Source organism: Canis aureus, chromosome 28 (genome assembly GCF_053574225.1).
Source record: "Canis aureus isolate CA01 chromosome 28, VMU_Caureus_v.1.0, whole genome shotgun sequence".
In the NCBI taxonomy this organism is placed as follows: domain Eukaryota; kingdom Metazoa; phylum Chordata; class Mammalia; order Carnivora; family Canidae; genus Canis; species Canis aureus.
In genome coordinates, this window is record NC_135638.1 from 38,846,576 (window position 1) to 38,869,954 (window position 23,379).

General features: G+C 35.9%; 1 non-coding gene across 1 annotated transcript; it reads right to left on the reverse strand.

The window, feature by feature from the left end:
* Positions 1-4,146: 4,146 nt before the first annotated feature.
* LOC144300711 (U6 spliceosomal RNA) lies at positions 4,147-4,248 on the reverse strand. Its single transcript, XR_013367515.1, has one exon. It is a non-coding gene; the product is annotated as a U6 spliceosomal RNA (small nuclear RNA).
* Between the last annotated feature and the right edge of the window lie 19,131 nt (positions 4,249-23,379).

Below are 23,379 nucleotides of genomic sequence, written 5' to 3' on the forward strand. Positions count from 1 at the left end.
TGATTTATTCATTTTGGGGGCCAAATAGTCTTCCATTGCATGGATATACCACATTTGTTTATTGATTCATCAGTTCATAAACATTTAGAGTTATTTTCCACATATTAGCCATTATAATACTGTAATGAACATTTGTGTACAAGTTTTCCTTGAACATTTATTTTTATTTTTATTGAGTATATCCCTAGAGTTGAATTTCCAGGGAAAATTGTACCTATTTTTAATTTTCTGGAAAACCTATAATCTGGCTTTTTTTTTTTTTTTTTTAAGTGACTGCACTCTTTTCCAGTACTACCAGCAGTTCATGAGGGTTCCAATTTCACCACCTATTCATCATCAGTGATCTAATTTTTATGATTACATACCCTACTGGATGTGAAGAGGTGTCTCATTGTGATATTGATTGCATTTCCCTTAAACAATGATGTTGCTTATCTTTTTATGTACTTATTGGCCATATGCATTATCTTCTTTAGAGAAATGTCTATTTAAGTCATCTGTCCATTTTAAATTTTTTTGCCTGATTTTTTGGGTTTACAATTATTGGGTTTTAAGAATTATTCTGCACACACATTACTTATCAAATATATGATTTACAAATATTTTCTCCCATTCTGTGGGTTGTCTTTTCACTTTCTTGATAGTATATTTTTCAGCACAATAGTTTTCAATTTTGATGAAGTTAACTAATCCAATTTTCTTGTATGGGTTGTGCTTTTGGTGTCACATCTACAATTCTGTTGACAAATGCGAGGTCATGAAGATTTACCCCTAAGATTCTTATAGTTTTTGGTTCTTATATTTCCATTGCTGTATCTACAGTTATGTTTTAGTTTTAAAGTCTATTTTGGGGGAATCCCTAGGTGGCTCAGTGGTTTAGCTCCTGCCTTTGGTCCAGAGCGTGATGCTGGAGTGCCGGGATCGAGTCCCACATCGGGTTCCCTGCATGGAGCCTGCTTCTCCCTCTGCCTGTGTCTCTACCTCTGTCTGTGTCTTTCATAAATAAATAAATAAATAAATAAATAAATAATAAAATCTTAAAAAAAAGTCTATTTGTCTAACATTGGTATAGCCACTCCAGCTTTTTTGTTATTATTTGCATAATCCATATTTTATTCCATCCTTTTAAATGGATTTTGTTTTGTTTTGTTTATTTTCAGCCTGACAATCTCTGGATTTATTTGATTCTTTAACCCATTCGTATTTAACATTACTAGCATAGTAATACCTATCATTTATCCTTTTGTTTTCTTTATGTGCCATTTCTTTTTTTTTTTTTTATTTCTTTTACAACTTTAAGTGAAAATTAAGTGAAAATTAATGTGACATTTTCTAATTTCTTATTCTTCTCTTCAGTGGCTATTCTTAGGCTTGTCATATATACTATAACTTAGCAAAGTTTACTTTATATTTTACTATATATTAAGTTATTTACAATGAGATTCAGAAATGTTTTTCTTCTATAGCTCAACTTCTCTTTTCTTACTTTGGGAAGAGATGATATGTATTATTATTATATATGTTATGTCCTCCATATGTCACAAACTCAACAATACATTGTTATAATTATTTCTTTATGATTTTATGTCTTTGGAAAGCTGAAAGGATAGCAAGTATATATTTAATAGCTTTTCTCATATTAGCCTTCGTAGTTTTTTCTTGTTTCATTTGTTCTTCCTGTGGTTTCAAGTTAGTATTAGAGCTATTTTCTTAGCCCCATAGATCTTTGCTCTCACCTTAGTCCCTGGTGCTGTTATTGGGAAATATGTTACATTTTTAAAAGTTATAGGCTTAACAATATAATTTTATACATGTTGCTTTATATAATTGCTTTTAAAATCACTTAAGAGAACAAAAGCAAAGAAATATGCATTCATACTCTTTTTAAGATTACCAAGTTATCTTCACCAGTGCTCTTTTTCTTCCTGTAGTTATTAGTTACTGTCTGAGTTACTCATTTTCAGCCTGAAGAACTTCCTGTTTTATTTCTTGAAAACTGGTTCTTCTTGCAACAAATCTTTTGTTCTCATTATCTGGAAATGTCTTTATTTTACTTTTATTTTTAAGGTATAGCTTGCTGAATATAGGATTTGCTATGGAGGTGATTGTATCCCCTCAAAATTTATATGTTAAAGCCCTAACTTCCAATGTGACTATTTCTAGAGATTAAGTCTTTAAGAGGTAATTAAGTTTAAATGAGGTCATAAGGGTGTGGCCCTAATTCCATAGGACTCCCCACCTTGTAAGAAGAGGAATAATTCTCTCTTGCTTTTTTTTTTTTTTTTCTTTTCATTCATGGACTGAGGAAAATATATGTGACAACCTATTGAGAAGGGGACCATCTACAAGTCAAAAAGTAAAAATTCTCCAGAAACTGAATCTGCCAGAACCTTGATCTTGCACTTCTGGCCTCTAGAACTGTGGGTAATTAAATAAATCTCTGTTGTTTAAGCCAATGCAGTACATTGTTAAGGCAGCCCTAGAAGACTAATACAGACTTTTTGGCTCCAGGTTTGTTTTCTTTTTCTTTTCTTTTTTTCCTTTGAGCCCTTTGAATATATTATCACACTGTTTTCTCCATCTACTATTTATGAGAAGCCATAAACTGTTTAGTGTTTTTGAAACTTCCTTCTAAGTGATGACTGATTTTTCTTTTTGCTGTTTTTGAGATATTCTCATCATTGGCTTTCATTATTTCCATTATGACACAAATTTTGGATCTTTTTCTGTTTCTCCTACTCAGTTTTTCAAGCTTCTTCAAATGTGTAAAGTTTTTCTTCAAATCTGGTGTAGAGAAAATTAAGGCCGTTCCACTTTAAGTTCAGCTTTAGCACAAGAACAGCCATCCCAGGCCCCTGTGAATAAGAGCTGAAATTTACATTACTTCAGTTACAGTTTACAGCTTAACGTCCTAGAAAGCCCCATATTAGAATGAGAACAGAGCCCAAGCCAGGGGCAGGAAGCTCCATATTAGAATGAGAACAGAGCTCAATGCCCTTGAAAGCTCCATATCAGAATGTAAACAGAACTTGGGAAATTGCTCCAGCCCTTCTGGAGGTCCCCTAGACCAGCCCTTAAAACTGAGCTAAAACCCACTTCAGGGTCCAAGTCCCTGCTCCGCTTCAAACCAGTGGATTTGAAGCCACTGGTTTGAAGCCACTAAGTATGGTGTGTGACATGGCTCCATTTCTTTCTGGCCAACTTGTGCTTGAGTTTTCCTCACTGAGCTTCATTTGTCGAGTTATATAGAAACTTTGTTATATACTTATCTGACCTAAGTCAGAATTTTTAATATTTGGTTTTGGAAGGACAATTATACAGGCCTGGGGCTCTCCTTAGTGGCCCTGGGTTATGCATCTCAGCCTGGAAATATCTGTGTTTAGAACAAAACTGGTTGAAAATAGGTTTAGGGAAGAGTCTCACCTGTCACCAATTCATTGTGTCTCAGCCAAGTTTTGACCTTTGTTCTGTAAAGTGCTCAAAGTCTTGTACCTTATGCAAGGTGTGGGCACATCAGTTGGTCACTTGTGAAACAGCAGTTACTAAAGAATTTTTAAAAATACAGAGAAAAAAATGGAGCCATTATCTGGAATGCTGAAGTCTGTACATCTAAGAGCACAGGGCTCACTAGGACCCATAAATATTCTTCTGCTGCTGCTGTCTGTGCTTCTGTTACAAAGACCTTGCTCCGCAAGATTATAGAGAAAAGCACTCAGGTTATCCCTGCGGCACAATGAAGAGGTTAATTCAAACCCAACATAAGCCCAACTTCAATCCTATAAAGCAACCATTGCCATGGGGAAAGCTACAAACACAAGGCATACTACTTTGCCGATCTCTGGAGGAACAAACACATATATATGAGCAAGGTAGAGAGGAATTTGTCTGAAGTATATTTATTCAGTAACAATAATTTAATATATATGCCACCGAAGCGAGCACTAATGACAACAATTTAAAAATAGAAAAGAAAGATAAAAGAAAATTAGAAATCTGGTTATAGAGAAGGAAACAAACAAAATAACTGAAACCGAGATCCACAATTTGACCAAATCCAAAATTTACTAAAATAATTTGTATAACAAAAGTTCAAAGGCTACTGATTGACTTTTGTGTCTCAACAACTTTGTGGGGTTTTTTTTCTTTTTAATTATGGAATGCTTCACTAATTTCCATATCACTCTTGCACAGGGGACATGTTAATCTCTCTATTGATCCAATTTTAGGATATGTGCTGCCAAAGTGAACATTCAACAACATTGGATCTGAATTAACTTTAGTATCTGTCAAAATATACCCACTGACAAATCTTCATGATTTTCATCTTCATGGTCTGGGGCTCAAATTACAGATACACCTGGGATTCCACCTAGTAAGCAAGGTACTTTTCTTATTCTTAAAAGGCTTACAAAATATAAAATAGAGTACAAATAAATATGCCTCAGCTTGACCATCAGAACTATCATCTTGCCTAATTCTGCACTACTAAAAAAATCAATAACACTGGAAATGTATCAGAGTGGACGTTGTTACCTAATGAGCAGTAAGTTTTTTTTTTTTTAAGGTTTTATTTATTTATTCATGAAAGACACAGGGAGAGAGGCAGAGATACAGGCAGAGGGAGAAGCAGGCTTCCCGCAGGGAGCCCAATGTGGGACTTGATCCCAGGACTCCAGGATCATGCCTGAGCCAAAGGCAGATGCTCAACCACTGAGCCACCCAGGTGTCCCAATGAGTAGTAAGTTAAAATTAATTGGTCTTTGGAATTTTTAAGTCATCTTGATAAAATAGGACCCCATTGACCTTCCCCAAGTTGACATGTTATGGCCCAATGTAAACTAATACAGATTTTAAGCACTGAAACCCATTATTTGAGACCTTTTAAAAAAATCCAATTATCCTCATTGTTTCTTCCCTTAGTCCAATTTGGCCTGTTCTTAAACTTACAAAGAAAATATGGCTCCTCAAAGCAGACATAGTAGACTTAATGCTATGACTCCCATTGAAGCCCCTCATATAGGATATCATTGAATTTACTGACTTTATCTAATCTCTCTGTTATAAATTTGGCTAATATGTTCTACTCAGTGTTCTTTCAACAGCCCCTCAGCTGAAGCTCCCTTTCAACTTTGTCTGCCCACGAGGTATCTCAAAGCCTTACCACCACACAATCTTTGCAAGCAAGAACTTAACTTCATTCAACTTTGTCCGGGAACACTGACACAATATTATGCTCATTATACCTTCTTTCCAGAAGATTCACTTGGCACACTCTTTTAGGACATGCAACCACTCACAAAGGAACTCAGAAAAAACACAGACACATACTAGGCTTTACAAACTTTGTTAAAAATCTATAAACATTATTTGGCAAATCAAGGATTGCACCATTTGCCATCAGTGAGAAATAGCTCTTGATCCTGTCAGTGCCCAGGACATTAAAAGAAGTCCAACAACTTTTACACTGTTTCAGTTCTGAAGACAACCTGTCCCTCACTTCTAAATTTTACTTAAGTCTTTGTATTGTTTTACTTACAAATAAGCCTTCCTTGATGAGGGGCTCTAAAACAAAAGGCTCTAGAATCTGCCAAAATTGCAATACAACAATCATCCCCACTAGTGCCTCCTCCCCAAGAGCTCCTTCACTGAGGGGGCTTTAACAAACTCCTCTCTAGATCACCTATGATAGCCATAAGCTGACCATGAGCTTCTGATGCAAGAAACTGCTTGTGTCATTAGCGTGGAATTGCCGGCAACAAACTGTGCACTTCTCAAAACAGAGGCTATCACATGCCCAGAGGTGGTGACCCTCTGTACCCAGCTGCCTATTGTGCCTTTGGTCATCAAAAGAGCATGCCTATAGCTCAGAATAGCCACCAAGACCTGCCTATGAAGGATGGAGCCAAACTTGGGCCCTATATCCTACCTATAAGACCTATAAGAATGGGTTGTCTTCCCTATCCTCAGTACTTTGCCATACGCCACACTCTAGAAAGTAGTCACCTCTCTTCTGGACTCCTTGGTTACCTAGAAAGTCCCCTGAAGTCAACTGAATAAATAGCAATGGGAGTTCATACACTTTTTGGATGGCTGCATATCACTACTTGCATAATTTTATAGACTCCTGGGCCAGTACTAATATTCTAGAAGCCCGGTCTGGCCAACAGCAGCAATAGCAATCCCTTGTCCAATGTCACCCCATTTGGAGGAAAGACCTCTGGGAATCTCTTACCTTCAGAAAACCAAAATATAAATCAATGCATTAAATAGTAATCTACATGTACTAAAGTCACAAGACAAGGCTTCATCAAGACACTCTATATGGCCCTCAGAGTTCCAGATAGACATCAGTGATAGTGACCAAAGCACTTGCTTCTCAATATACATAATGATGAACTTGAACAAGATATTCAATGTGATTTTCTCCTCTTTTACCATATTTATGCTACAGACCTCATACTCTTATCTTTGTTCTCTGTAGGTTAGGAGATTTTCTTCCCTTTTCTTCTTTAAAGGTCATCTTTTTCTTTGGTTTTCTGCAGTTCAGGTAGAATTCACTTAGATCTAGGTTTTTGTTTTTTAAATTTGGGACTTCTACGGTTCGGTGTTACCTGATCTTCTTGGGTCTGTGGTTTTGTGCCCATTAATTTGGAAATTTCTCTTTTATTATTAATTCATCATGTAACTTTTCTCTATTTACTTTTCTTCTTCTTCTTCTTCTTCTTCTTCTTCTTCTTCTTCTTCTTCTTCTTCTTCTTCTTCTTCTTTTTTCTGGTATTCCCATTATGTAATTATAAAATTGTGACAAATTTCTTGGATGTTCTGTTTGTTTGTTGCTCTTTTATAAAATCTGTTTCTCAGTTTGGGAATTTTCTATTAACCTATCTTCAAGCTAACTACTTTTTTCCTTGGTCTTGTCCAGATGAGTGACAAGATCATTGAAGGCATTCTTTATTTCAGTTAATGGTTTTGATTTCAAGTATTGCCTTTTAATTATTTTTGTTGCCTTATATTTGTTGTGTTTATCCATTTTTAAATGTTGTCTACCTTTCCCCTTTTAGATATTATTCCAGTTGCTTGACAGTTCTATCACCTATGACATATTCAATCTGTTTCTAAATTTACCTCTTTAAAAAAAAAAAAAATTTACCTCTTTATACATTGATTTTCTTTCCATTTAGCATATTGTGTTGGGTAATTGGAGTCAAGTTAAATAAGTCTTTAGTGTAAGGATTTATGATAATACATCTAGATTTTGGACTGTATTTAATGATTGCTATAGGGTATAGGTGCCAAAGACTTCAAATTCTTCTACTCTCCTTATTTTTATTTCCCTTTTGATTTTGGGGTCCCTATGGACTTGTTCTCAGAGTCATTCTGCTCTTAAGCTCCTTCAGATGGATCCCTATTGGTGTGGTAGTAAAGTGTCAGGGAGGGGAAGTATTCTATAACCTTATAGTGGGCCTATGTCTCTGGTCTGTGACTTTCACAAGGGTTTTTCTTCAATGGTAAAGTGGTTTTATTTTTGTTGTGTTGTTCATCTTTTTTAGCAATATAGAAAGGCTAATAGAAGCTGAAGTGGGAGGCAGGCCTTTTCCTCAGTTGGGATAAAGTTCTGGTAAGTTTCCTCTCACCCCCAGAAGTATTTGTTACATAGAGTACTCTGGGGTTATTTTACAATGATTTCTCTTCCTTTGCCCTGACAGCCTAACAAGGAGACATTTTTTGGCTCTTCATCATGAGAACCTGTTGAGGTTCCTAGAGCATGGGGGTCCCCCTAAAACTGCAATCACTGGTAATTTCTCCTTCTCAAGCTAGTTTACACCACATCCAGAAATTAGTAAAATTTACCAGTTAGGTGAGCCTCTCAGTTTATGGTTTTAGTAGCTCTGATCTCCATGAGTAGACCTCAGATCTGATTCTCTAGATTTGCTAAATTTACTCCAGATTTGCAGGGTCAAATTTTGCACACTCTTAGTTCTCTGATGGATCAATGAAAAGTTGATTTTGTGGCTGTCTAGATTTTTTTTATTGTGTGTTGGGGGGCAACAACTCCCAAGCTCTTTACCTGTCAGGGCTGAAATTAGAAATTTGAAATATTTTTAAAATTTCTTCTTATCACTTCTTATTTCATTCTTGATTTCTTTCAACCACTGCTACATGGTATATTCCCTCTAGAGATCCTCTTTTTTTTTTTTTTTAATCTCTCTCAGATTGTTAGTTAATTATTTCCACAGATTTTTTCCTTCAAGGTATGATGTAGTTGAGATCTGCATAGATTCTGTACAAAGGAGAAATGAAGAAAGGAAAATTTCTGTCATTGTACCAGCTTTAGGGAAAGCACATGAAAATAAACAATTCTAAAAATTCATATATCCTAGTGATTTGGACTACCATTTGATTTTTGGGGCAGACTTCCCAGTTTCAAATTTCATCATCTATATAAATATATATATATTTACATATAGAATGTACTTACATTGTATTCGCCTAATATATAAATTAAGTAAATAATAGTACCTATTTCACACTCATGTTATAAGGAGGCAATGTAGATCAAATGCTTGACACAACACTCAGCACACAGTAATCCTACAAGACATACTATATATTATTTATGGTTCTATTCTCTTTCTCTTTCTTTCCTTATATACTAAGGCAATATCACCACCATATCCTTCTACATTTTCTTTCTTGCTAACACAAACATATACAAATATTTAAAGTCATGTTTATGGGAGTTTAACTAACTATTCTATTATCAAGATTGACTACTTTCTCTCATAAATCTGGTACATTGATATGTCAAAATGACATTTCTGCTTCTTCCCTCTGCCTTAACAAAGGAATGTCCATTAGTTTTATTTAGTGTAGATATAGGCCCAAGAAAGAGATGTGTGCCCATTACCCCAGGAAAATGGTGAGGTGTGCAAGTAAAATTGTTTTTTCCCGCATTTTATATACTTTACAGAGTATAGAACCCTCGCAGCTACATTACCTTATTCAATTTTTATATGGCTATGAATAAGACAAATTAATATACCCATTTTATAGGTGTGATTGAGGAGTTAACTGGTCAATCTACGCTTCAAAACTACAGAAAGTAACCGAGTCTAAGCAATTTTTTGCTAGATTATATGGAAGGAAATCAAACAGAAAGCTATTAAGTGTAAAATTTTGTTCAGATTTCTGTAGCACAAAAGCACTTTGACAAAGAAAGCAATATAGGTAGAGTTTTAGCAAGAGTGGTTGGTTGAAATTTATGTACTATTTACAACAACATGATAGGGGAAAATTAAGAATCATATTGAGCAATCAAAACATTAAATTAATATACAAAAATACTGCCATGCAAAGGAAGGAAAAAAGTCAAGATTAATGTAGTATTCCAAAGATCCTGAGTTAAGGAGTCTTGGTCAAAAAGTTTTGGATGGAAGTCAAATGAATCTCTTGATTGACTGAAACTTTTTTTTTTAATAAATTTATTTTTTATTGGTGTTCAATTTACCAACATACAGAATAACACCCAGTGCTCATCCCGTCAAGTGCCCCCCTCAGTGCCTGTCACCCATTCACCCCCACCCCCCCGCCCTCCTCCCCTTCCACCACCACCAGTTCATTTCGCAGACTTAGGAGTCTTTATGTTCTGTTTCCCTTTCTGATATTGCCCACACATTTCTTCTCCCTTCTCTTATATTCCCTTTCACTATTATTTATATTCCCCAAATGAATGAGACCATATAATGTTTGTCCATCTCCGATTGACTTACTTCACTCAGCATAATACCCTCCAGTTCTATCCATGTTGAAGCAAATGGTGGGTATTTGTCGTTTCTAATGGCTGAGGAATATTCCATTGTATACATAGACCACATCTTCTTTATCCATTCATTTTTCGATGGACACCGAGGCTCCTTCCACAGTTTGGCTAATGTGGACATTGCTGCTAGAAACATCGGGGTGCAGGTGTCCCGCGTTTCATTGCATCTGTATCTTTGGGGTAAATCCCCAGCAGTGCAATTGCTGGGTCGTAGGGCAGGTCTATTTTTAACTCTTTGAGGAACCTCTACACGGTTTTCCAGAATGGCTGCACCAGTTCACATTCCCACCAACAGTGTAAGAGAGTTCCCTTTTCTCCGCATCCTCTCCAACATTTGTGGTTTCCTGCCTTGTTAATTTTCCCCATTCTCGCTGGTGTGAGGTGGTATCTCATTGTGGTTTGGATTTGTATTTCCCTGATGGCAAGTGATGCAGAGCATTTTCTCATGTGCGTGTTGGCCATGTCTCTGTCTTCCTCTGTGAGATTTCTCTTCATGTCTTTTGCCCATTTCATGACTGGATTGTTTGTTTCTTTGGTAGTTGAGTTTAATAAGTTCTTTATAGATCTTGGACACTAGCCCTTTATCTGATACGTCACTTGCAAATATCTTCTCCCATTCTATAGGTTGTCTTTTAGTTTTGTTGACTGTATCCTTTGCTGTGCAAAAGCTTCTTATCTTGATGAAGTCCCAATAGTTCATTTTTGCTTTTGTTTCTTTTGCCTTCATGGATGTATCTTGCAAGAAGTTACTATGGCCGAGTTCAAAAAGGGTGTTGCCTGTGTTCTCCTCTAGGATTCTGATGGAATCTTGTCTCACATTTAGATCTTTCATCCATTTTGAGTTTATCTTTGTTATGGTGTAAGAGAGTGGTCTAGTTTCATTCTTCTGCATGTGGATGTCCAATTTTCCCAGCACCATTTACTGAAGAGACTGTCTTTCTTCCACTGGATAGTGTTTCCTCCTTTATCGAATATTAGTTGACCATAAAGTTCAGGGTCCACTTCTGGGTTCTCTATTCTGTTCCATTGATCTATGTGTCTGTTTTTGTGCCAGTACCACACTGTCTTGATGACCACAGCTTTGTAGTACAACCTGAAATCTGCCATTGTGATGCCACCAGCCATGGTTTTCTTTTTTAAAATTCCCCTGGCTATTACGTATCTTTTCTGATTCCACACAAATCTTAAAATAATTTGTTCTAACTCTCTGAAGAAAGTCCATGGTATTTTGATAGGGATTGCATTACGTGTAAATTGCCCTGGGTAACATTGACATTTTCACAATATTAATTCTGCTAATCCATGAGCATGGAATATTTTTCCATCTCTTTGTGTCTTCCTCAATTTCTTTCAGAAGTGTTCTGTGGTTTTTAGGGTATAGATCCTTTACCTCTTTGGTTAGGTTTATTCCTAGGGATCTTATTCTTTTGTGTGTAATTGTAAATGGGATTGACTCCTTAATTTCTCTTTCTTTAGTCTCATTGTTAGTGTATAGAAATGCCACTAATTCCTGGGCATTGATTTTTATCCTGCCATGCTGCCAAATTGCTGTATGAGTTCTAGCAATCTTGGGGTGGAGGCTTTTGGGTTTTATATGTAGAGTATCATGTCATTGGCAAAGAGGGAGAGTTTGACTTCTTCTTTGCCAATTTGAATGCCTTTAATGTCTTTTTGTTGCCTGATTGCTGAGGCTAGGACTTCCAGTACTATGTTGAATAGCAGTGGTGAGAGTGGACATCCCTGTCTTGTTCCTGATCTTAGGGGAAAGGCTCCTAGTGCTTCCCCATTGAGAATGATATTTGCTGTGGGCTTTTCGTAGATGGCTTTTAAGATGTTGAGGAATGTTCCCTCTATCCCTCCACTCTGAAGAGTTTTGATCAGGAATGGAGGCTGTATTTTGTCAAATGCTTTCTCTGCATCTAATGAGAGGATCATATGGTTCTTGGTTTTTTTCTTGCTGATATGATGAATCACATTGATTGTTTTACGAGTGTTGAACCAGCCTTGTGTCCCGGGGATAAATCCTACTTGGTCATGGTGAATAATTTTCTTAATGTGTTGTTGAATCCTATCGGCTAGTATCTTGTTGAGAATTTTTGCATCCATGTTCATCAGGGCTATTGGTCTGTAATTCTCCTTTTTGGTGGGGTCTTTGTCTGGTTTTGGAATTAAGGTGATGCTGGCCTCATAGAACGAGTTTGGAAGTACTCCATCTCTTTCTATCTTTCCAAACATCTTTAGTAGAATAGGTATGGTTTCTTCTTTAAACGTTTGATAGAATTCCCCAGGGAAGCCATCTGGCCCTGGACTTTTGTGTCTTGGGGGGTTTTTGATGACTGCTTCAATTTCCTCCCTGGTTATTGGCCTGTTCAGGTTTTCTATTTCTTCCTGATCCGGTTTCGGTAGTTTGTGGCTTTCCAGAAATGCATCCATTTCTTCTAGATTGCCCAATTATTGGCGTATAGCTGTTCATAATATGTTTTTAAAATAGTTTGTATTTCCTTGGTGTTGGTAGTGATCTCTCCTTTCTCATTCATGATTTTATTAATTTGACTCTTCTCTCTCTTCTTTTAATAAGGCTGGCTAATGGTTTATCTATCTTATTAATTCTTTCAAAGAACCAACTCCTGGTTTTGTTGATCTGTTCCACCGTTCTTCTGGTCTCGATTCCGTTGAGTTCTGCTTGCATCTTTATTAACTCTCTTCTTCTGCTGGGTGTAGGATCTATTTGCTGTTTTTTCTCTAGCTCCTTTAGGTGTAAGGTTAGCTTTTGTATTTGAGTTCTTTCCAGTTTTTTGATGGATGCTTGTATTGCAATGTATTTCCCCCTCAGGACTGTTTTTGCTGCATCCCAAAGATTTTGAATGGTTGTATCTTCATTCTCATTAGTTTCCATGAATCTTTTTAATTCTTACTTAATTTCCTGGTTGACCCTTTCATCTTTTAGCAGGATGGTCCTTAACCTCCACGTGTTTGAAGTCCTTCCAAACTTCTTGTTGTGATTTAGTTCTAATTTCAAGGCATTATGGTCTGAGAATATGCAGGGGACGATCCCAATTTTTTCATATCAGTTAAGACGTGATTTGTGACCCAGTATGTGGTCTATTCTGGAGAAAGTTCCATGTGCACTTGAGAAGAATGTGTATTCAGTTGAGGTTGGATGTAAAGTTCTGTAGATATCTGTGAAATCCATCTGGTCCAGTGCATCATTTAAAGCTCTCATGTCTTTGGAAATGTTGTGTTTAGATACCTATCGAGTGTAGAAAGCGCTAAATTGAAGTCACCAAGTATAAGTGTATTATTATCTAAGTATACCTTAACTTTGGTTATTAATTGATTGATATATTTGGCAGCTCCCACATCCGGGGCATATATATTGAGGATTGTTAAGTCCTCTTGTTGGATAGATCCTTTAAGTATGAGATAGTGTCCCTCTTCATCTCTCACTACAGTCTTCGGGGTAAATTTTAGTTTATCTGATATAAGGATGGCTACCCCTGCTTTCTTTTGAGGACCATTTGAATGGTAAATGGTTCTCCAACCTTTTATTTTCAGGCTGTAGGTGTCCTTCTGTCTAAAATGAGTCTCTTGTAGACAGCAAATAGATGGATCCTGCTTTTTCATCCAGTCTGACACCCTATGCCTTTTGATGGGGTCATTAAGCCCGTTCACGTTCAGTTACTATCGAATGATATGAGTTCAGTGTCATCATGATATCTATTCAGTCCTTGTTTTTGTGGATTGTTCCACTGGACTTCTTCTTAAAGGGGAATTTTAAGAGTCCCCCTTAAAATCTCTTGCAGAGCTGGTTTGGAGGTCACATATTCTTTCAGCTCCTGCCTGTCTTGGAAGCTCTTTATCTCTCCTTCCATTCTGAATGAGAGCCTTGCTGGATTAAGTATTCTTGGTTGCATGTTCTTCTCATTTAGGACCCTGAATATATCCTGCCAGTCCTTTCTGGCCTGCCAGATCTCTGTGGAGAGGTCTGCTGTTACCCTAATACTCCTCTCCATAAAAGTGAGGGATTTCTTGTCTCTTGCTGCTTTAAGGATCTTCTCTTTATCTTTGGAATTTGCAAGCTTAACTATTAAATGTCGAGGTGTTGGACGGTTTTTATTGATTTTGGGGTGGGAATCTCTATTTCCTGGATCTGAATGCCTGTTTCCCTTCCCAGATTAGGTAAGTTTTCAGCCAGGATTTGTTCAAATACATATTCTGGCCCTCTGTCCCTTTCAGCGCCCTCAGGAATCCCAATTAAACGTAGGTTCTTTTTCCTCAGGCTGTCATTAATTTCCCTCAATGTATCTTCATGGTCTTTTAATTGTTTGTCTCTTTTTTCCTCAGTTTCCCTCTTTGTCATCAACTTGTCTTCTATGTCACTCACTCGTTCTTCCACCTCGTTAACCCTCGTCATTAGGACTTCTAGTTTGGATTGCATCTCATTCAATTGATTTTTAATTTTTGCCTGATTGGATCTAAATTCTGCAATCATGAAATCTTTTGGGTCCTTTATGTTTTTTTCTAGAGCCACCAGTAGCTGTATAATAGTGCTTCTCAATTGGCTTTCTGACATTGAATATTAATCCAGATGTTGTAACTCTGTGGAGAGAGGACTGTTTTTGATTCTTTCTTTTGAGGTGAGGTTTTCCTTCTATTCAGTTTGCTCAGTGCAGAGTGGCCAAAAACAAGTTGTATTGGGAAAAGGAGAAAAAGAGAGGAGAGAAAGAAGGAAAGAAAAAAGAAAAAGAGAAAAGAAAAAAGGAAGACAGAAAGAAAAAAAGAAGGGAAAGAGAAAGAAAAAGAAAGGAAGGAAGAAACAGGGGTGGGGGAAGCAAACAGAAATCAAAAAGCAAAAAAAACTAAAAAACCAAAAAAACAAAAAACAAAAACACGGGGGAGTATACTCTGATTCCCTATACTGTAAGTCTCTTGACTTCCCCTGGAACTTTCCAGTGCTGCTTGGTCAATAATTTGTTTTTCCCCTGTCCGTCTAGCTGGTCTTCTGGGGGAGGGGCCTGTTGTGCTGATTTTCAGGTGTTAGCAGTTGGGGGAGCTGCTGTGCCCCTGCCTGGTGCAGGGCTCAGTGGGGGCTGTTCACCCCGTGAGGCCCCAGGAGGAACAACCGCAGTGGCGGGGCCAGCTTTGCAGCCCTGGAGTCAGCTCCCGCAGTAGCTCCGGAGCTCTCCGTCTGCAGGGCCTGGAGGCTCCGGGGCGGGGCCGCTGATCTGCTCAGCTCAGAGCAGGAGCGTCCTTGGGATCATGGGCCCTCCCGGCCTCTCTGCCTTTCCTGGAGGAGGCCGGATCCTGGGCTGTGTCCCGCACCCTGTGCTCCGGGGCCTGCGCTGTAGGATTCGTGCTTCAGCCCCGCAGCCCCCTCCGCGGAGCCTCTTCCTCTGCCCGAGCCCCTCCGAGCTGCTCCCGCCCCACAGCCCCCTCCGCGGAGCCGCCCCCGAGCCCCCCGAGCTGTTCCGGGTCCGCCGTGCGCGCTGCAGCCCTTAGGGAGCTCGGCGCACTCTCCCGGGGCGCAGGTGCCTGTTAGTGTCCCCGGGAGCCCGAGGCATCCCCGCCCTCCTGGGTCCTGCTCCACCTCCTTGCGAGCCTCTTTCCCCCGGGAAGGTTGGTGCAGCTCCTGCTCCTCCGGGACGGGGCTCTCCTGTCCTGGGGACACTCGCCCTGGCCTCAGCCCGGCTCCTCGCGGGGCCCCTCCCCCCTGGAGGCCTTTTGTTCCTTTATTTCTTTTCCCCCGTCTTCCTACCTTGATAGAAGCGCGAATTCTTCTCACTGTAGCATTCCAGCTGGTCTCTCTTTAAATCTCAGGCCGAATTCATAGATTTTCAGGATGATTTGAAGGTTATCTAGGTAATTTGGTGGGGACAGGTGAGTTGGGGACCCTACTCTTCTGCCGTCTTGCTCCTCCCTCCTGACTGAAAGTTCTTAACACTACCTGTTTCAGTATCCTCTCAAGAGATCTTACATTTGGATCTCTCTTTAAAGTGGGAAACATAGGAGGTGGTTGTATAATGTCATTTTAGCTGGGAGAAATGAAACTTAGGGGAATCTAATTGGAATTTTATTTCAGTATTTACAGTGACAATACCTGATAAGGTCCTTTCAAACAAAGTTCAGAAACAGACTTATATTGGTGTCATTTCCATTAAACCAAATGTCTGGGATGAAGATTATGCATATGTTCTTGTAGATTTTCATTCTGAACACTGTCTATATATATATTGATCATAAACTTGGGCACATTGTTTTAAAACTCTACAGCATTAGCCATATTGATCTTTACATGATGGAGTCAAGGATGGGTGAGATTCTCACTTATGTGAAATCCAGTTTCTAGTTTTATTGGGATAATCTATGATTTCTTGTTGAAGTGTAAGCAAATGAAATTAACTTGTTATCAGTTTAAAATAGATTGTTATAATTTTAAGATTTTACTGTAATCCCCATGGTAATAGAAGAAAGAATCTCTATGCAAAAGGATATTAGAAGGATACATATCATATGACTTAAAAAAATCAATAAAGCAAAAAAGAAGATAGAGAAAATAAAGGAGAATAAAAGCTATAGAACAAAACAATTAACAAAATGGCAATGGGAAATTTTCATTCGGTAATTATTTTAAATGCAAATGGATTAAACTTCCAATCAAAAGAGGGAAACAGCCTAGTTTTTTAAAAAGGATCCAACTATATGTTGTCTGTAAAAAAAACTCACTTTAGATCTAAAAACACATGGCTGAAAGTGAAAGAGTAGAAAAAAGATATTCCACATATTTTGTAAATATGTTTATGAAGCAAACATTGATAGAATTGAATGGAGAAATAGATACCAACACAATAATAACAGGATATTTCAATACCTCACTTTCAATAATGGATAGACGAACCAGATAAAAGATTGACAAGGAAATAGAAAATTTGAACAACACAATAGAACAAATAAACTTAAGAGACAATACATACAGAGCACTCAATCAGCAACATTCTTCTCAGTGCACATGAATTTTCTGTTCACAAAGGAATGAAACTAGAAGTCAATAGCAGAAGGAAAACTGAAAAATCCAAAAATAGTAGAAATTAAGCTATTCACTCTTAAGCAACCAATGGTTCAAAGGAAAAGAAAATCATAGGAGAAATTAGAAAATAGCTTGAGAGCAATGAATAAGAAATATACTATATGTCATGCAGCAAAAGTAATGCTGAGGGGGAAGTTTATAATGGTAAATACATTTAAAAAGAAGATCTCAAATCAGCACCTTAACTTTACACTCCAAGGAATTAGAGAAGAAAAAAACACTGAAACTAGCAGAAGGAAGGAAGTAATAAAGATTAGAGCAGAATGAAAAAAAATGAAACAGAAAGAGTCTATAAATAAATGAATGAGTAAATATATGGGCAAATGAATTAATAAATGAAATAGAGAATGGAAAAACAATAGAAAAATTAACAAAATGAACTTATTTGAAAAGATCAATAAAACCAACAGACCTTTAGCTATACAAAAAGACTCAAATGACTAAAACCAAAAATGAATGAGGCAACTTTACTATTAGTATCATAGAAATAAAAAAAGATTATAATAGGAGCACCTGGGTGGCTCAGTTGGTTAAGCATCTGCTCTTAGCACAGTCCATGATCTCAAGGTCCTGAGATAGAGCCCTGTGCCAGGGTCTCTGCTCAGTGGGGAGACTGTTTCTCCCTCTCCCTCTGCCCCCTCTTTCTCTCTCTCTATCAAATAAATAATAAATAAAATCTTTTAAAAAAGATTCTAATACAATGAGTAGTTGTATGCCAAGAAATTGGATAACCTAAAAGAAATGAGTAAGTTCCTAGAAACCCTTCTGTAAACACTTAGGCATATCGTTGATTTCCTAAGTGAATGAAAAGGAATATTGTGAGTATGGTTAAGGACATACTAAAAAGTACCTAACAGAGTTATCACTGTAAAATAAGCACCTGTTCTGGAGGTTGATGATAGGCTGGTCCAACTGCCTAAGACTGAATCACAAAGAAATAGAAAATCTAAAAAGACTAAAAACTGCTAAGGAGATTGAATCAGTGATCAAAAATCTCCCAACAGAGAAAAGCCCAGTAACAGACTGCTTGGCTGGTGAATTTTCCTAAGCATTTAAAGAAAAATTAACACCAATCCTCCTCATATTCTCCCAAAAAATTGTAGGGGAAAGAACACTCCTAAATTCATTCTTTGAGTTCAGCATTGCTCTGATATAAAAATCAGACAAAGACAACACAAGAAAACTATTGAGCAATATCCCTGATGAATATTGATGTAGAAATCCTCAACAAAGTACTAGCAAATTGAATTCAACAGTACATTAAAAGTATCATACGCCATGACCAAGTGGGATTTATTCCTGGAATGCAAGGATGTTTCAGTATATGAAAATCAATGAATGTAATACATCATATTGACAAAATAAAAGATAACAGAGATGAACCTTGAGGACAGTATGCCACCTGAAATAAGCGTGTGACCAAAAAAAATTGTATTATTCCATTTGTATGAAGTATCTAAAATAGTATAATTTATATAAAGAGAAAGTAGAATAATTCATACCATGGGCTAGAGAGGGGGGGAAATAAGAGTGGTCTTTTAATGGGTATAGAGTTTCAGTTTTGCAAGATGGAAAAGTTCTAGATATCTGATCCTTTGCACAAAAATGTGGATATATTAACCTTATTGAATTGCATCTTTAAATATGGGAAAGATGGTAAATTTTTACATCGTGTAGTTTAGGTTTACACAATTTAAAACAAAGAAGACAGTCTTGTGACTTAGTATAGGTGAAGGACTTAGATGCATTAGTTTTTGTCAGAATGTTAAAAAAAAAAAGTCCGTTCACTAAGGTTGGTAATACAACATTAATATTATTTTATGGGACCAAGGAGTCATCTAAGTTCTCTTTAGGAATTGGCTGAATAGAGTCAAGAATATTTTCTAGTCTTTGATATTTCATTTTGCATGATGTCATGGCCTATGTAATACACTTGAGTCTGCTAAATTGAAGTTCATCTAGACACTTTGTTTTCCTTGTATGCCAACACTGTTGGCAAATGATAGAGATTTTTTCATTTCAGATTAAGACTGACATATTTGTGACAATAAGAGACTGCTACTATAAACACTTAGGTATATTGCTGATTTTCCTAAGTGGATGAAAATGAACATTGTGAGTGTGGGTAAAGGACTTACCTAGCATAGAGTTATCACTGTAAAATAAGCAGCTGTGTTGGAGATTGATGATAGGCTGGTACTAAGGTTAGGGGATACAACAATAGGCATATGGACATATGAGTCTTATTAATGGTTCTTAGATCTTGGGTAAATTGGGAGCCACAACCATATCTTTCAAACTGAAAGAACATGAATATTGCAAAAGCTAAAAGAAATGATATTTAGTCCCTTCAGGAGTATGTGAATACAATGAACAATAGTTCTTTGATGACTTTAGGTTTTAGTGGGTCTTGGACCAGTTTCAGTAAAGGCATAGCCAGATTGACCAAAACCATAAAATACACCCTCCTTCATACGTCACACGTCTGAACTATTTGTGTGAAAATATTGGGAAGAGATTCAAGGTCTAAGTTGTCAGTAAAGGAGGGATAAGATAGTAGGCAATCAATTTGTACCATAATCAAATTATAGGCTGGAATTTTATAAAGTAAATCTTGTCCATTATTAATAGTGGCAGGCTGCTTGTGAAGTAGATCTCATCTTAACAAATTCACTAAGTAGAACAGAAGAAAGTCCAGAGAGATGAGAACTGACTGAAACACATCCAGAATCTGAGAAGCATTTTAGATTCCTACTACTGAAATATTTTTGTTACTTGACAGAAAAAATAGTGGAAAGGTAAAGGAATATGGTAGAGAATATAACTGATACTAAACAGAAGAGCAATATTTTGTTTTTTGTGATTGAATGTAAATGTCACTCTTTTGTATTAAAGGCAATGTGGATGACTGGAGTTGCTCAGATTGCCCCTTTTCATTTTAGTTACTACCTTCTAAGCTAAAGCAAGAAAATTGTTTTACTAGTGTACTTTTTCTTTATGATATGGACAGGTGTCTTTGCCTAGACTAAACATGAGGTGTGATTGTTCTTGATCTTATTTATATTATTGATACTAAGACCTATTACTTTGGTTTACAATTTTTCTTTTAATGAAACACAGTGCTATGAAAGGACTCAGTCACGTTAGGCCTAAAACCATCAATGAAGGACAGTTGTAATGTCCTTTCTAATTGAGACTAGAATATTTTCTGACAGAGGTAGAAAGTGGTTTTTAAAGTCTGGGCTGATTTATTCTTTCTCACTTTACATGACTAGATTTTCAAGTTTCAATAACCATAAATAAGGTTTAGAACATTTTATGGACTCAATAAAATCTCTCATGACTATATACAGTTAATCCCATTGTTACAGCCACAGCTAATCTACTTTATGTCCCTACAAATCTGCCCTTTCTGGACAATTCATATAAACAGAATCATACAATATGTTGTCTCTTATGTTTGGCTTCTTTTGCACTTAGCATAATGTGTTTGAGATTAATCCTTGACACAACAACATGTAGTTTATTCCATTTTATTGTTAAATATTATTCCATTGAACACTGCATTTTGTCTATTCATGCAATGGTTGATGGACATTTAGGCCGTTTCCAGTTTGGGACTATTATGAATAATGTTGCTATAAATGTTCATGTGCAATTCTTTGTGTGGACACATGCTTTATTTCCCTTCAATATAAACCTAGAAGTGGAATTGCTTTGTTGTATGGGAGTTTTATATGTAACTTTTTGAGAAACTGCCAAACTTTTTTCTAAGTGGCAGCATTATTTTACAATGCCACCAGCAATGTATGAGCTTTCTAATTTATCCATATCCTCATCAACATTGGTTATTATTTATCTTACTTGTAATAGCTATTTCAGTGGATATGAAGTGGTCTCTCATGTGGTTTTCATGCTAATGATTAACAAAGTTTAACATCTTCTCATGTGTGTATTAACTTTATTTTTTTTGTTTTATAATTAACAAATTATCAATAGAATTTATATATAAATATTTATATTTATTATTATTATAATGTTATTATTATATATTATTAAATTTATATATATAAATAGATCTTTTATCTATTTATCTTTAAGATAAAGATAATCTTTATCTATAAAGATTTATCTTTAAGATAAAGATCTCTATATATCTTTTTGCTTCTTTATATTTTGATTTTTATTTCTGGCTGGATTGTCTTTTTAATATTGGGTTGAAGAGTTCCTAGTATGTTCTGGATTCAAGTCTTATATATGTGCTTCCAATATCTGCAAATATTCTTTCAAATATTTGTCTCTACATTTCCTTAATATTAAGTGTCTTCTGAAGGACAAATGTATTGAATTTTGATTAAATCAAATTTATCAATGTTTTCTTTTATATATCATATCATTGTTTTCATTAGCTTATGAACTCTTTGGCTAATGGACAGACATAAAGATTTTCTTCTAATCTTTTGAAATTTATCTTAGCTATTACTTTTAAGTTTGTGATCCATTTTTAGTTAATTTTTGTGTATGATTTAAATTAAGGGTGATGTGAATATTTTTTATGCAGATATCCAATTACCCCACCATTTTCTGAATATACTATCCTCTGGCTAGTTAATTGGCTTACCAACTTTTTTCCCCCCAAATCAGTGATTAGATGGTATGCTTCAGGAAAGGCAGAGTAAAGATATCCAAAAAGATGTGCTCAAAATCATCTGTCATTATCATGTTGCAAACTAAAACAATGAGATATTACTACATAATTTTATTAGAATGGCTAAAGTCCAAACAATGATCATATTCATTGCTGTTGAGTTTTGTGAAGCAACATGAACTTTTAATTATTACTAGTAGGAATACAAAATGGTACAACTATTATGGAAGACAGTTTGGCAGTTTCTTACAGAGCTAAATATAGAAATATCATACAACTCAGTAAATTATGCTCCTTGACATTTACCCAACTAATTTGAGACCTTACATCCACACAAAAACACATAACGTGAATATCTGTAGCAGTTTTTTTTTATCATAATGACTACAACCAGAAGCAATTTAGCTGTCAATCAATAGCTTAATGGATAAGCAAATGGTGGTACATTCATTCAAAGGAAAACAGTTTAGTGATAGAAAGGAATAGAGTACAAAACTATGTAAAAACGGATGGAGTTGTAATAAATATTCATAAGTGATAGAAGTCAGTCTGAAAAGCCAATGTACTCTATGATTCCAATTACATGACACACCAGAAAAGGCAAAATCATAGAGGCAGTAATAGGTCAGTGGTTGCAAGAGATTTGGGCAGAGAGAGGAAGGATTGAATAAGTATAGAAGATTTTTAGAGCAGTGAAGCCATTTTGTGTAATACTTTATTTTTGGATACATGATGCTATAATCAATGGAACTGTACAACACAAAAATGTGAAATCTAATAAAAGCTATGAACTTTACTTAATAATAATAATTAATATGGGTTCAATAACTTTAGCAAATGCACCACATTAATGCAAGATTTAATAATAGAGGAATCTTTGATCATGGGAAGATGGTATATATGAGTACTCTGTACTTTCTGCCAAATTTTCTGTAAGCATAAAATTGTCCTTAAAAAGGTATGTTAATTTTTAAAAAGTAACAGAACTTAAAATATTTTGACTTCAACATTTCTTCTTAAAAATTGATAGAAAAAAGTGAGACAGAAGATTTGATATTACTATGAACTCTGTAGATACCAAAATAATAACAAGGGACTATTACAAATAACTCTACATATAGAAGTTTCACAATTTAGATGAAATAAACTACATTCTAACAAACATAAATTACTACAGTTCACCTAACATGATATAGATGACTTGAATTGCTTATAGCTATTAAAAATTTGAATTCATAATTAGAAAATTCCTTCAAAAGAAAAAGGGAGAAAGGAAGAAGAAAGTAGAAAGGAAGAGAAAAAGAAAGAAAGAAAGAAAGAAAGAAAGAAAGAAAGAAAGAAAGAAAGAAAAAGAAAGAAAGAGAAAGGAAAGAAAAAAATAAATACACAAAATCCAGGGTGAAAGTGTTTTATTGAAGATTGTTCTCAATTTAATTCTGCAAAATGTATTCCAAAATAGGAGAAGTAACACCTCCAAGTTTATTTCATAGAGTTAATCTGACCTTGATAATAAGACTAAGAAAAGATGATGCAAGAAAGAGAAACTACAAATCAAAATCTGTTATTAATATAGAGACAAAAATCTTTAGCAAAGTATTAGCTAATCAAATTCAGTAATACAAATGAAGAAGATAATACACCATGAATATGTGGTGGGAGTTTGGCATATTAACAAGCTGAAACAAACAAACAAAAAACATAACCATATCAATTGATACAGAAAAAGCCTGACAAAAATTTTTTTTTCTGACAAAATTTAACATACATTTATGATGAAAACTCACCAAAAAAAAAAAAAAAAAAAAAAAAAAAGAAAAGAAAAGAAAG